The following is a 13,766-nucleotide window of genomic DNA, read 5'->3' as shown; positions in this document are numbered from 1 at the left end:
CAAGCCAATTCAAGGTTGTTGGTTTATTTTAAAAAGACATGTCTTTGGAGCTATCAACATCACACATTATACAGATAACCAGCTTTATCTACCCCCCAGCCCCCTCAAGTTCTAAACTCACTTGATTTTCAGTTCTGTCTACTGTTGGGGTGAGCAGTGGGATGTGCTGCACTCCCATCACAGTTTGTGAGCTTGGAATGGTGGTGATTAAAATAGACCCCTCTGTCACCTTTATACAAAGAAACCACATTTGCTGTCTTGTTATATAACAGGCACAAAAAAGAAAATGAGAACTACTTATTCCCTTGTTCCACCCAGATCGACCTGGATGCTGGAGGGTCCAGGCCCAAGGGAGGGGTGTACACAGCTTTGCTGTTACCTCAGTTGATTAGTTAAATTCACCTGTTGTGATGTGTCCACAGAAACTACTTAAAATGGCCTATTTTGTCTGTCTCGTATACTTTTCATTGTTAAGAGCAAATAGGTAAAGGTTAAAAAATGGTTTATAGGTAAATCTTTACAATAACTTCCAAAATCTTTGATGACCTGAAACTTTGAAGTTGTGCAAGGTTAATTGATAAATTGGGTTGAATTCATCGAATACCTACGTCTTTTCAACATAAGGTAAAATGCTAAAGCATGAGTCACTAAGATACCGAAGGTGGGTTTTTGTTTTGTTTTGCTGTGTTTTCCTCCCTTTCCCCCTTTCTTCCATCCCCCTCCCTTTTTTCTTTTTGTCCTTTGTCTTATTCAGGAAAACTGTAGACACTTGGGTGCATTAGTAAACATGTTTCATGCTTTCTTAAAAATTGTATTATAAACATACACACACACTGTGTTTCTAAAAACTATGGCATGGGATCCCTGGGTGGCGCAGCGTTTTGGCGCCTGCCTTTGGCCCAGGGCCCGATCCTGGAGACCCGGGATCGAATCCCACATCGGGCTCCCGGTGCATGGAGCCTGCTTCTCCCTCTGCCTGTGTCTCTGCCTGTCTCTCTCTCTCTCTCTGTGACTATCATAAATAAATAAATAAATAAAAATTTTAAAAAAATAAAAATTAAATAAAAACTATGGCTTGTATTCATACATTTGTCAATCTAAAGAATTCTGGTACAAGAGACAGTGCGCCCTTGTTTCCTACTGATGTTTCACCAGAGACTGAGGTTTCTACGAGTTAAAAGTCTGCCACATGGGGGGACCCTTGGGTGGCTCCACAGTTGAGCATCTGTCTTTGGCTCAGGGCATGATCACGGGGATTTAATCCTGCGTCTGGCTCCTTGTGGGGAGCCTCCTTCTGCCTGTGTCTCTGCCTCTTTGTCTCTCATGAATAAACAAAATCTTTAAAAAAAAAAAAAAAAAAGGAAAGATTCTCTCTTTCTCCCTGCCTCTCCCCCTTTCCCCCTTCACACGCATTCTCTCTCTCTAAAAAAGGAAATAAAGATAATTTTCTAAAAAAGTCTGCTACATGGATTCGAGACTGCTGGAAAATAATAAGGAAAGCAACTCGATGTTTGAGAAGGTGGAAGATGTGTAGAAGAGGTACAAGGCATGAGAATACATTTTTGGTTGAGGGAAAATAATTTTGTCCTGAAATGAGCCTGGCTATTGTTTGGGTTTTTTTATTTTTTATTTTTATTTTTTAAAACATTTTATTTATTAATTAGAGACACAGAGAGAAGCTAAGATATAGGCAGAGGGAGAAGCAGGCTCCATGCAGGGAGCCCACTGTGGGACTAGATCCTGGAACTCCAGGATCAAGCCCTGAGCTAAGGCAGAGGCCCCACCACTGAGTCACCCAGGTGTCCCTAATTTTTTTTTTAAGATTTTATTTACTTATTCATGAGAGACACAGAGAGGCAGAGACAGGTGAAGCAGGCTCCATGAAAGGAGCCCAATATGGGACTGGATCCCGGGACGCCAGGATCATGCCCTGAGCTGAAGTCAGGCACTCAACCGCTGAGCCACCCAGCCTTCCCAGAGCCAGGGTACTTAGAGAAAGAAAACTTAAGACTGACTCTGAATGACAAAGGACATTGTAGAAGGGGTTTCTGAAGGAGGCTTTTTGAAAAGGAATTCTATGCATGGTCAGGACTGACTGAGATTGGGAGAACATTGTCAACATGTGAGAAGCATTGTCAAACAAATAACGATAAACCCTCTTAGATTATATTGGGTGCATGAATGCTTTCGCTATTCCAAAAATTAAATGAAATTCCTAAAGTTGTAATATGTCCTTGGTATAGTGCCATCACTCGACATTTGAATTGTTAAAATACTGTGTGTGACAAAAAAAATAATCAAATTTTCTTCTCAACTGCATTCTGATGAACTCCCATAGGGACTTTAACCACGTCCACTGTTGACCGCCCTGTCAATTATAGGTATTGTTCTGATGCTCTTGCAAAAATATGGTCCAGCTTCCAGAAGATTCACAAAAAGGACTTTTGACAAAATACCAGTTTCTGGTTACCCTGAGATCATAAAACTACAGTATGAATTGCCAGAACTAATGAAAAAGCTGCATTTAAACAGAAAAGGGAACAACATGGAACTGAATGAGAGAAGGAAAATGATGACCGTTTTGAATGACTCTTGTTCAAAACATTGTTGATCCCCTGATGTTTCCTCCTCTAGATTGAAGGAAACTTTGTCTCTAGAGATATCTATAACTTACAGAAATTTTATGAAAATGTTTTGTAAACAAATTAAAATATTTATTTTTCCCCCTACCTGTAACCCTCCAGATTTCAGAAACTCTCAGTGAGTATTCTTTCTTTTATGGCAATTGTAAATCATCTGCATAGGTTGGGTGGGGGTCTGTTCTCATTGTAACCAGACATCGTTGGAATGATTGGTTATATTACCAAGGTCTTGACTAGAATGACATCTGTTTTTCTCACCCCTCACACCCGGTTTTATTTTTTTCAATGTAATCTCTATTCCTAATGTAGGGCTCAAACTCACAATCTTGGGGTCAAGAGTCATGCTCTCTACTGACTGAGCAGGCCAGGTGCCCCAGGAATCCCGTCCTTAAGACACGTGCATAGACTCAGATAGGGTCAGACAGCTTTGAGAAACTCAGATCAACTTTCTGGAGCCAACAAAACCCCTTGCAAAATGTTGGCTTAATACCTTTCTTACAGAGTTTGCCTCAGCCTTACCAGGTGAGTCAAGAGTGCCACCTCCTGGCAGATGAAACAAGAGTCAGAGGCTTAACCTGACCCAGCCTCCCAGGTGCCCCTAAAAGGTGCTTTGAAATGCTGAAGTTCTTCCTTCACGCCTTGCCTTTACAGGGATGACGTCAGTGACCATGTCTGCACGGTCCTCTTCCTACCTGCAGAGGAAGAAAATATTCCAGATTGCTGACCCCTGGTTTTCCACACTGCGGACGACAGGACTCCCTCCAACCTGAACCAGGAACTCCCTTACTCTGGGCCAAGGACAGAGGTCTTGTTTTGTTTTTAAGTTGTGGTTAAAAATAGACATCACCGGGCAGCTGGGGGTATTCAGCAGTTTAGCGCCACCTTGGGCCCAGGGCCTGATCCTGGAGACCCAGGATTGAGTCCCATGCTGGGCTCCCTGCATGGAGCCTGCTTTTCCCTCTGCCTGTGTCTCTGCCTCTCTCTCTCTCTCTGTCTCTAATGAATAAATAAATAAAATCTTTTTTAAAAAATAGACATCACCTACAATGGAGCATTTTAGCCGTTTCTAAGCCTAGAGTTCAGCAGTATTAGGTACATTTACATGCTGCTCACAGCGTTATCTTTCCATTCCATTTTTTAAATTTAAATTTTTATTTCTTTATTCATGAGAGACACAGACAGAGAGGCAGAGACACAGAAAGAGGAAGAAGCAGACTCCCCTCAGGGAACCCAATGCCAGACTCATCCCAGGACCCTGGGATAATGCCCCAAGCCGAAGCAGACGCTCAACCACTGAGCCACCCAGGCACCCATACATACTTAATTTTTTAAAAGTTTGTTCATTCATTTTTCATTATCTCCAAACGCAACATAGGGCTCAAACTCACGACCCTGACTGAGATCAAGAGTTGAGTCCTATTCTGACTGAGCCAGCCAGGTGCTCCTGCCATTTCATTTTTTCAAGAACCCTGGGATCATGGCTCAGAGTCACCATTTGTCTGGTGAGGCCCCCCCATTCCCCAACTCTCCATGTGGAGGTGACATCTGTCAGGCTGCTTCATGTTTGTCCATCTTCCTTCCTCCTTTTAGTAGACAGAAGGTGGCTTGTGAAACAGCCAGTGACTGTCAAAAGAGACTGAGGAAAAAAAAAAAAGAGACTGAGGATTTCCCTTAGGAAGTGGGTGAGAGAGGGAGAATAGGTCAATGGAGAACCAGTAAACTGTTGGCATTACTTTAGAGGAAAGAATCTGCTTGTGGGTCCCTCACCCAGGGTGGATGAGTCAGAACTGTCCTCTGCCAGGCCTCCCTTAGTCCTTCGCCCTTATCACTCCATGCCTGTGTTTGGCCTTTGAACCCTAAGACACTACCATCATGTTTTTAAGTCCCCCTCAGACTCAGCATGCCACACCATGCCATGCCCTCCCAGATGCACCCCCAAGGCATTAGAGTGAGATGTCATCCTCCACATCAATGATTCCCAAAGGTTTTATTGGTGTTTCCTGGTTTAGGAAATGAGGAGGTGACTCTTGGCCCCCAGACAAGGTAAGTTCTTCAGACATCCTCTTTCCCCTTCCCTTTTTCCTTCCTTCCCTCTCTCTCTCTATCTCTCTCTCTCTCCCTCCCCTCCCCTCCCCCACAGTTTGGAAGCTGCAGCCTGAGGGTTGGGAGAGTTGAAGAAAACCATTCAATGTAGAGAAATCCCAGACTCTGACTTTAAGAGACAACCTTGGGGATCCCTGGGTGGCTCAGCGGTTTGGTGCCTGCCTTTGGCTCAGGGCTTGATCCTGGAGTCCCGGGATGGAGTCCCATGTCGGGCTCCCTGCACCCTGCACCCCGCATGGAGCCTGGTTCTTCTGTCTCTGCCTGTCTCTCTTTCTCTGTGCCTCTCATGAATAAATAAAATCTTTAAAAAACAAAAACAAAAACAGACAACCTTGTGCATTTGAATGAAATGATTGAAGCCCATTTGAATGAAATGTTTGAGGCCCATTGGAACCTCTCTTCAGCCACCAGCCACCCCATCCTCCAGTGAATTTGGGAATGGAAGACCAGATATGTGTGTGTGTGCGCGCGCGGCGTGCACTGAGGGTGGTGGGGCATGCTCTAGCTGGCTCCTGCAACTGGATTCATGCTGGGAACATTTTTTTTTTCTGCTGAGCTGTCAGTTGCTGTGATGCGCAAAGCTAAACTCCTCCCATTGCCTAGTTCTTAAAAAGCCTGATTCTCCTGTTTTCTCAGTGAATGGACTGACCCACACCCTCCCATTCCGCCAGACCACTTTTGCAAATACTTCCACTTGAAAAGTTCTTACACCTCATCCAGAAAACAAACAACAGCTACCCACAACCACCCCATAGCCACAGATACCCAACCAACAAAACAAAAATCCAGCTGGCCTCCTTCTGCCTCAATCTACTGTAGAAAGTCACTGTCTTAGACATGCCTCAGGTTCAATGACTTGATGCTGTCTCTCTTTCTCTGGCACAATTCCATCCCCCATTAGGCCCATATTATAATAGTATGACCACACTGCTCACGTGAGCTGGAGACAATATGGTAAAGTGACCAGATGGTAGCACTGTCAGTTTGAAAGGACCTACACGCCAAGGCATCCACAAACATGGTCCCCAGAAATCTTTGACGTTCACATGCCTCTGATGAAATCATTGTTCTGGAAACTCCAGCATCTATAGCCAATCTTGTCCATGTTCTTTTAACCTTTACTCGCCCTCAGTTTGCCTGATATTTTGCCTGATTCTTCACGGAGCAATTAGATCCCATCCCACAAGAGATGAATCTGAATCCTCTGCTCACCCCCATGACAGAAAAGAATATGCACAGGTCTGCACCCATCTTGTCTTTCTTCACCTTGGCAGAAGAAAATGTGGCCCGCCCTCCCTCCTCCTGTCAAAAGTCAAATCTGAGATAAGACTTGGATATAAAGAAAACCAGAATAGTTTTTTGAACTATAGACATTTTTAAAATGTAGCAGCAGCAGCAAAGAAACACATGGACCACCACCGCCCCCCACCCCCAGCAGGTGGAAGGTGTGCTGACTCCTCTCCTTTTCCTCCCTAGAAGCACACCCCTTCCCATGTCCCTGGAAGGTGCCTTGGAGGGGAGTGCCAGGAGGGGAGTGAATGACATTCTTATCTTCAAGGACAGGAACTTGAGCATGAGCGTGAGAATTCTGGAAAAACAGATCTTGTTATTAAAGAAAATCCTTATGCTCCTTTAGCCTCCCCACATAGTTGAGTTACTCTTCCACAATCTCTTCTCCTTTTTCAGCCCAATAGACAAGCATTTAGGGTTCACTCCTTGGGGTCTTTGTTTGCTCAGGAGGGCTCTGCCACTTGAAGTTTATCAGGGACAAACTTGTCCTCTCCTTTTCCTTCATTTGTAGGACTGACTTCAAGGTCATCCTCGGAGTTGGGCCCCAGATGCTGACAGGGTGGAGGTCAAGTTGGTGCATCAGGGATGCCTTCCTTTCCAGTGAATTTGGGGTTGACCTCCTTTGTGGTCTTCCTCGCTCCCTTCAGGGTGTTGCCCCCCTCTCAGCCACCATCTCAAGAAACACCCTGGATAGAGGCTATGCCTTTGTGAGCTGCACACGCTCTTACTGGAGGATCCAGCCATCCCACTCCTTGGGATCAGTCCTGGGTGACCCAGAGGAGGCGAAAGCGGAGAGCCATAGCGTCTCTAAATCCTCTGCCTGTCTAGCTTGTCAGGGTCATCTCTACACCCATTTGATGCGGTGCTGGCCCTCAGGACGTGCTCTGATCATGCGTGGAGGTGCATGCTCCTCTAGCCACAGCCAGGTGCCCTAAAATACATGTCCTTGTAAAACAAACATGAAGACATCACCCATGACCTTTCTCCTGCTGAGCAGCCTTTTGCTCAGTTGCCCTCTCTGAGTGGAGGAAATACGAGTAATGCACATAGTTTAGCCAACTGAGGAAGGATTCCCTTGAAAGAAAACCCTTATTTTCAAGTTTCTGATGTTCAGTCAACGCTTTCAACCTGCTAGATGGCCAGCCTTCCGAGTCACATGACTTGCTTGATTTCTCTCTTGTGGGCGTCAGTAGCTTTCATAGTGCTCAGAATGTAGGATTTACAGGGAAGAATTTTCATCCTGGGATGGGTGGATGTTGTGAAGTGGAATCAGGGATTCATACAGGTGAGAAGAAGGCCAAGATAGAGGCTCAGAAATGAAACCCTTAAAAGCCCATGGTCAATTGGTGATCCTTAACGTGATAAGAGTTACCTTTAATCAGAGGAATTCTTGCTGGAGGGGCTTGTGCCCTCTCCTGCCTGGATCAGAGGGTGAAGTTTTTGAAAGGTCCCTACTGGTCTCAGAAAGCATTAAAGTGCCATAGCACCTAGACAGGATGCTGCTTTGTCACCTCCAGGGTCCCATTATCTGCCACCACTGTTTATGTTTTCCTATGACTGCTTAATGCTCACAGATGTATATCTTTGATAGTTATTGCTTCTCCTTGTCCTCTGTGGTCCCTTTTGTTTGTTTGTTTTTCAAAGCTTTTTATTGTGATTGATTGATTTTTAAGATTTTTAAAAATTCCCTTATTTATGAGAAACAGAGGGGGGGGCAGAGACCTACACAGAGGAAGAAGCAGGCTCCCATGGGGAGCCACTCTGGAATTACACCTGGAGCCTAAGGGAAAGCCTCAATCCCCAAGCAACCCAGGCTTCCAAAACCTTTTTATTTTCAAGTGATCTCTACACCCATCCAACAAACATGGTGCTGGCTGGAACTCAGAACACCCGCTGATCAAGAGGCACATGGAGCCAGTCAGGTGCCCTCCAATACTTGGACTAGAAAAACAAACAAAAGGGAAAAAAAGGAAAAAGAAAGAAAAAATGTTTTGTCAATGCCAAATGAAATTCTGTGCCTTATTTTCCTTTTCACCTTAATATCCTGGACAACTTCATGATCAATATTTACCTCTTTTCCAGTGAACCCCCCGCCCAGGGGACTGTATAGATGTCCCAGAAATGGATTTATGTACTGAATAGATATTTTAACCCCCTTCCTCACACCAGCTCTCCCAGACTAAGCTCAACACTAGGCCTCTCTCAGAGGCCTGTGAGACCCTGACTACCCAGCAGCTGTGGGGGCACAATGGAAATGAGCTGGCCTGAGTTCAGAGGCTCAGGCATTCCCAGAAGGCTACTTTCCAATGAAGAGAATTCAAAACCATCTCCCCAGAAGGTTTAGAGGGGTGGTCCAAAAGCACAGGAGGGTCTCTGGGACACCTTAGCTCCTTGACTTTAGCTTTTCACTGTTCCCTTCCATGACAAAAGTAAAATATCTCACCCCAGTAATGAGCCTGGGCAGTGGCAAGGCTGTGGCTTCAGTCTGAGAACCAAGCCCTCCCTGAGGGAAACATTCAGTGAGCTCTCACAGCAGAGGGAGATTAGCAACTAGCTCCAGCCTTGGCAGGTGGGGGACCATTGGAGAGGCCAGGTACATTTCACTGAGAAAGCGGCTTTCCTGGCCTTCAGCTTACAAGGAGTCTGTCACCAGGGTGAGTTAGCACAACCTCACTACAGTTGTTGTGGGGGTGAAAAGACCATGCAACCTACTGAAAGGTGAGAAACCAGGTTTCCTTGCATGAAACATTCAGATAGCCCCTTCGAGGTGGGATTTCTGTTCTGGCTCCACCTTAGGCTAGAGAATCAATGGCACTCTCTGTCCTGAACCCTGGGCCAAAGTATCCTGTGAGGGCAGCTTTTCACTGGCCTGTCCAGGAAGGTGTCAGAAGCCAGCACCTCTGGAATTTTGGAGGGGCCTTGGAGGCCCTTTCCACCTCTAGGGTAGGCCTTCTGGAGTGCCCCTTGCGACTAGCTTCTCACCTTAGGGAGTTGGAATCTGTATCTCAGCAGTTGTGGTGGCACCATGTGAAAGCAGGCCACTTTGAGGACAAAGCTCTCCCTGACTAAGCTCACCACTAGGCAACTCCCAGAGGCCTGTGAGACCAAGGCTTCCCAGCAGCTGTGGGGGCACCATGGGAATGAGCTGGCCTGAGTTCCGATGCTCAGGCTTTCTCAGAAGTCTAGCTTCTCAATAGAATTCAAACGTGTTTCCCCAGGTTTGGAGTGGCAGTCCAAAACCACTGTGTGATCTCTGGAACACCACAGTTCTTTGAGTGCAGGTCTCCACTGGCCTCTTCCAAGAGGAAAATCAAATCTCTCAGCCCAGCAGACAATTTTGGGCAGTGGCAAGGTTGTGAGCTTCAGTCTGACAATGAAGCCTTCCCTTAGGGAATCTAAATGATCCCTCACAGCTGAGGGAGTTTAGCAGCTAGCTCCAGTCTTGGAGAAACAGTGGAGAGTCCAGGCACTTTTCACTGAGAAAGCAGCTTCCAGGACTTCAGCTTTGAAGGAGTCTGTCACCAGGGTGAGTTAGCACATCCCCTCCACAGTTGTTGTGGAGGTGAAAAGACCGTGTGACCTACTGAACGCTGAGGAACTAGTGTTCCTTGAGTGAAACTTTCAGCTAGCCCCTTCCAAGTTGGGAGGAATTTCCTAACTCCACATTAGGCTGGAGACCCAATGACTCACACTGTCCTGAACCCTGGACCCAAGGGTCCCATGAGGGCAGCTTTCCACTGGCCTCTCCAGGAAGGGCTTGAGAAGCCAGCTGCTCAGGAAGTTTGGAGGGGCCCTGAAAGGCGCTGCAGACCTCGAGGGTTCATAGGCCTTTCTAGAGTGCACCTAGCCACTAGTTTCTCACTTCAGGAAGTTGGATCATGTCTCTCAGCAGTGGTGGCAGCGCCAAGGAAAAACAGGATACTTTCCTCTGAGGACAAATTATCCCTGATTAATATCACCTCTAGGCCTCTCCCAGAGGCCTGTGACATGCTGCCTCCCCAGCAGCTGTAAAGGCACAATGGAAATGAGCTGGCCTGAGTTCTGAGGCGCAGGCCATCCTGAAGGCTAGCTTCTCAATGAAGGGGTTCAACCTGTCTCCCCTCAAGGTTTGGAGAGGTAGTCCAAAAGCCCTCTAAGGCTTCTGGGATACCTGAGTTCCTTGAGTACAGCTCTCCACTGGCCTCCTCCATGAGGAAAGTCAAATCTCTCAGCCCAGCAGACAAGTCTGGGCAGTGGCAAGGCTATGGGCTTCAGTCTGAGAACCAAGCAGTCCCATAGGGAACCTTTAAAGGATCCCTCTAGCTGAGGGAGTTTAGCATATAGCTCCAGGAAGTTTAGCCACTAGCTCCAGCCCTGGTGTTGGGAGACAATGGAGAATCCAGGTACTTTTCACTGAGAAAGCAGCTTTCCAGGCCTTCAGCTTACAAGGAGTCTGTCACCGGGGTGAGTTAGCACACCCTCTTCACGGTTGTTGTGGAAATGAAAAGACCATGGGACTTTCTAAATGCTTAGGAATTAGCATTGCTGAATGAAATTTCAGCTAGTCCCTCAGAGGTGGGGCGAATCTCCTAGCTCCACATTAGGTTAGAGACCCAATGACACTCATGGTCCTGAACCCTGGGACCAAGGGTACCATAAGGGCAGCTTTCCACTGGCCTCTCCAGGAAGGGCTTAAGAAGCCAGGTCCTCAGGAAGTTAGGTGGGGCCCTGGAAGGTGCTGTCCTACTCTAGGTTTCATAGGCCTTCCCGTAGTGCACCTTGCCACTACTTTCTCACCTCAGGGACTTGTAACATGTGTCACAACAGTGGTGGCAGAGCCAGGGGAAGGTGGCTACTTTCCTCTGGGGAAAAAACTCTAAGCTCACCACTAGGCCTCTCTCAGAGGCCTGTGAGACACTGCCTCCCCAGCAGCTGTGAGGGCACAGTGGAAATAAACTGGCCTGAGTTCTGAGGCTCACGCCTTCACAAAGACTGGCTTCTCAATGAAGGGATTTCACCCAGCATCCTCAGAAGTTTAGGAGGGGTGGTCCAAAAGCACTGGAAGGCCTCTGGACACCACAGTTCCTTGAGATCAGCTCTCCACTGGCCCCTTCCAAGAGGAAAGTCTAATGTCTCGTTTCAGCAGATGAGCCTGGCCTGTGGCAAGGCTGTTGTCTTCAGTCTGAGAACCAAGCCTTCCCTGATATAACCTTTCAAAGAGCACTCAGAGCTGAGTGATGTTAGCAGGTATCTCCAGCCTTGGTGGTGGAGGGCTATTGGAGGGGCCAGGTACTTTTCACTGAGAAAGCAGCTTTCTGGGCCTTTATCTCACAAGGAGTCTGTCAGTGGGGTTACATAGCACACCGTCTCCACAGTTGGTGTGGAAGTGAAAAGATCATGCGACCTACTGAATGCTGAGGAACTAGTGTTACTTGAATGAAACTTTCAGCTAGTGCCTCCCAGTTGAGAGGTATGCTCTGGCTCCACTTTAGGCTGAAGACCCAATGGCACTCGCTGTCCTGAACCCTGGGCTCAACGGTCCCCCGAGGGCAGCTTTCCACTGGTCTATCCAAGAAAAGCTTGAGAAGCCAGCACTCAGGAAGTTTGGAGGAGCCTTGGAAAGCCCTGTCCACCTCTAGGGGACATAAGCTTTCCTAGAGAGCACCATGTGACCCCGTTTCCCACCTCAGGGATATGGAACATGTGTCTATGGAGTGGTGGCAGCGCCAAGTGAAAGCAGGCTGCATTCCTCTGAGGACAAAGCTCTCCCTAAGTTCACCACTAGGAGTCTCCCAGATGTCTGTGAGACCTGCCTCACAAGCAGCTGTGGGGCACCATGGAAATGAGCTGGCCTGAGATCTGAGGCTCAGGCCTTCCTGAAGGTAGCTCCTCAAAGAAGGGAGTTCAACCTGTCTCCACTCAAGGTTTGGAGGGGCAGTCCAAAACTGTTGTAGCGTCTCTGGACACCACAGATCCTTGAGAACAGCTCTCCATTAGCGCCTTCCATGAGGAAAGTCATATCTCTCAGTCCAATAGACAATTATGGCAAGTGGCAATGCTCCGGGCTTCAGTCTGAGACCAAGTCCTCCCTTAGGGAAACTTTTTTTTTTTTTTTTGTATATTCACTTATTGGAGTTCGATTTGCCAATATATAGCATAACACTCAGTGCTCATCCTGTCAAGTGCCCCCCTCAGTGCCTGTCACCCAGTCACCCCATTTCCCCGCCCACCTCCCCTTTCACTACCCCTTGTTCGTTCCCCTGAGTTAGAAGTCTCTGATGTTCCGTCTCCCTCACTGATATTTCCCACTCATTTTCTCTCCTTTCACCTTAGGGAACCTTTAAATGAGCCCTCATAGCTGAGCCATTTAGTAGCTAACTCCAGCCTTGGTGGTGGAGAGGAAGTGGAGAGTCCAGGTACTTTTCAGTGTGAAAGCAGTTTTCCTGGTCTGCAGCTTACAGGAAGTCAGTCACCAGGGTGACTTAGCATACCCTCTCCACAGTTGTGGAAGTGAAAAACCATTGTACCTACTGAACACATAGGAATTAGCATTTCTTGAATGTACTTTCAGACTTTCAGCTTGTCCCTCCAAGTGTAGAGGTATGCCCTGGCTCCACCTTAAGACAGAGACCCAATCACATTGGCTGTCCTGAACCCTGGCCGAAGGGTCCCATGAGGGCAGCTTTCCAGACCTCTCAACGAAGGGCTTGAGAAGCCAGTTCCCTAGGTAGTTTGGAGGAGCCTGGATAGCCCTGTCTACCTCTAGGCGACATAGGCATTCCTGGAATGCACCGTGTGACTAGCATCGCACCTCAGGGAGGTAGAACATGGATCTCAGCAGCGGTAGCGAAGCCAAGGGAAAGTAGGCTATTTTCTTCTGAAGACAAAGCTCTCCCTGATTAAGCTCACCAGTGTACCTCTCTCAGAGGCCTGAGAGACTTTGCCTACCCAGCAGCTGTGGGGGAGTAATGGAAATGAGGTGACCTGAGTTCTGAGGTTCAGGACTTTTCAGAAGGCTAGCTACCCAATAAAGGGAATTTAAACCAGTATCCCCTAACGTTTTGGAGGATCGGTACAAAAGCACTTTAGGGCCTCTAGGACACAACAGTTCCTTGAGGGCAGGTCTCCACTATTCTCTTCCATGATGGAAGTCGAATCTCTCAGCCCAGCAGACATTTCTAAGCAGTGGCAAAGTTTAGGCTTCATTCTGAGAACAAAGCACTCCTTTAGGAAACTTTAAATCATCCCTCAGAGAAGAGAGAGTTTAGCAGCCTAGCTCCAGGCTTGGTGTTGAGAGATAGTGGAGAGTCCAGGTACTTTTCACTGAGAAAGCAGCTTTCCTGGCCTGCAGCTTACAAGGAGTCTGTCACCGGGGTGAATTAGCACACCCTCTTCATGGTTGTTATAGAGATGAAAAGACTTGGGGCAGCCCTGGTGGTTCAGCGGTTTGGTGCTACCTTCAGCCTAGGGCATGATCCTGGGGACCCGGGATCGAGTCCCACATCGGGCTCCCTCCATGGAGCCTGCTTCTCCCTCTGCCTGTGTCTCTGCCTCTCTCTCTCTCTCTCTCAATCTCTGTGTGTGTGTTTCTCATGAATAAATAAAATCTTTTTTTAAAAAAATGAAAAGACCATGGGACTTATTGAACACTGAGGAATTAGCTTTCCTTGAATGATACTTTCAGCTAGCCTCTCCCAGGTAGGAGGAATTTCCTAGCTCTATATTAGACTAGAGACCTAATGACATTCACTG

General features: G+C 47.3%; 1 protein-coding gene across 14 annotated transcripts in view; it reads right to left on the bottom strand.

The window, feature by feature from the left end:
• The window catches only part of MLANA (melan-A), a 106,868-nt gene that overhangs the window by 51,196 nt on the left and 41,906 nt on the right, over positions 1-13,766 (bottom strand). For 7 of the 14 annotated variants that reach the window (XM_049116074.1, XM_025432696.3, XM_025432695.3 and 4 more), the window contains exon 2: positions 3,162-3,334. The exons of 5 other annotated variants lie outside the window; for them this stretch is intronic. The gene's annotated coding sequence lies outside the window, so the exon portion shown is untranslated. Of the gene's footprint in view, positions 1-3,161; positions 3,335-7,859; positions 7,977-13,766 lie in introns of all 14 variants that reach the window. 2 more of the 14 variants (XM_049116075.1, XM_049116076.1) reach the window with 1 other exon arrangement.

This window comes from Canis lupus, chromosome 11, assembly GCF_003254725.2.
Source record: "Canis lupus dingo isolate Sandy chromosome 11, ASM325472v2, whole genome shotgun sequence".
Taxonomy (NCBI): domain Eukaryota; kingdom Metazoa; phylum Chordata; class Mammalia; order Carnivora; family Canidae; genus Canis; species Canis lupus.
This window is presented reverse-complemented; position numbering and strand designations above follow the sequence as displayed.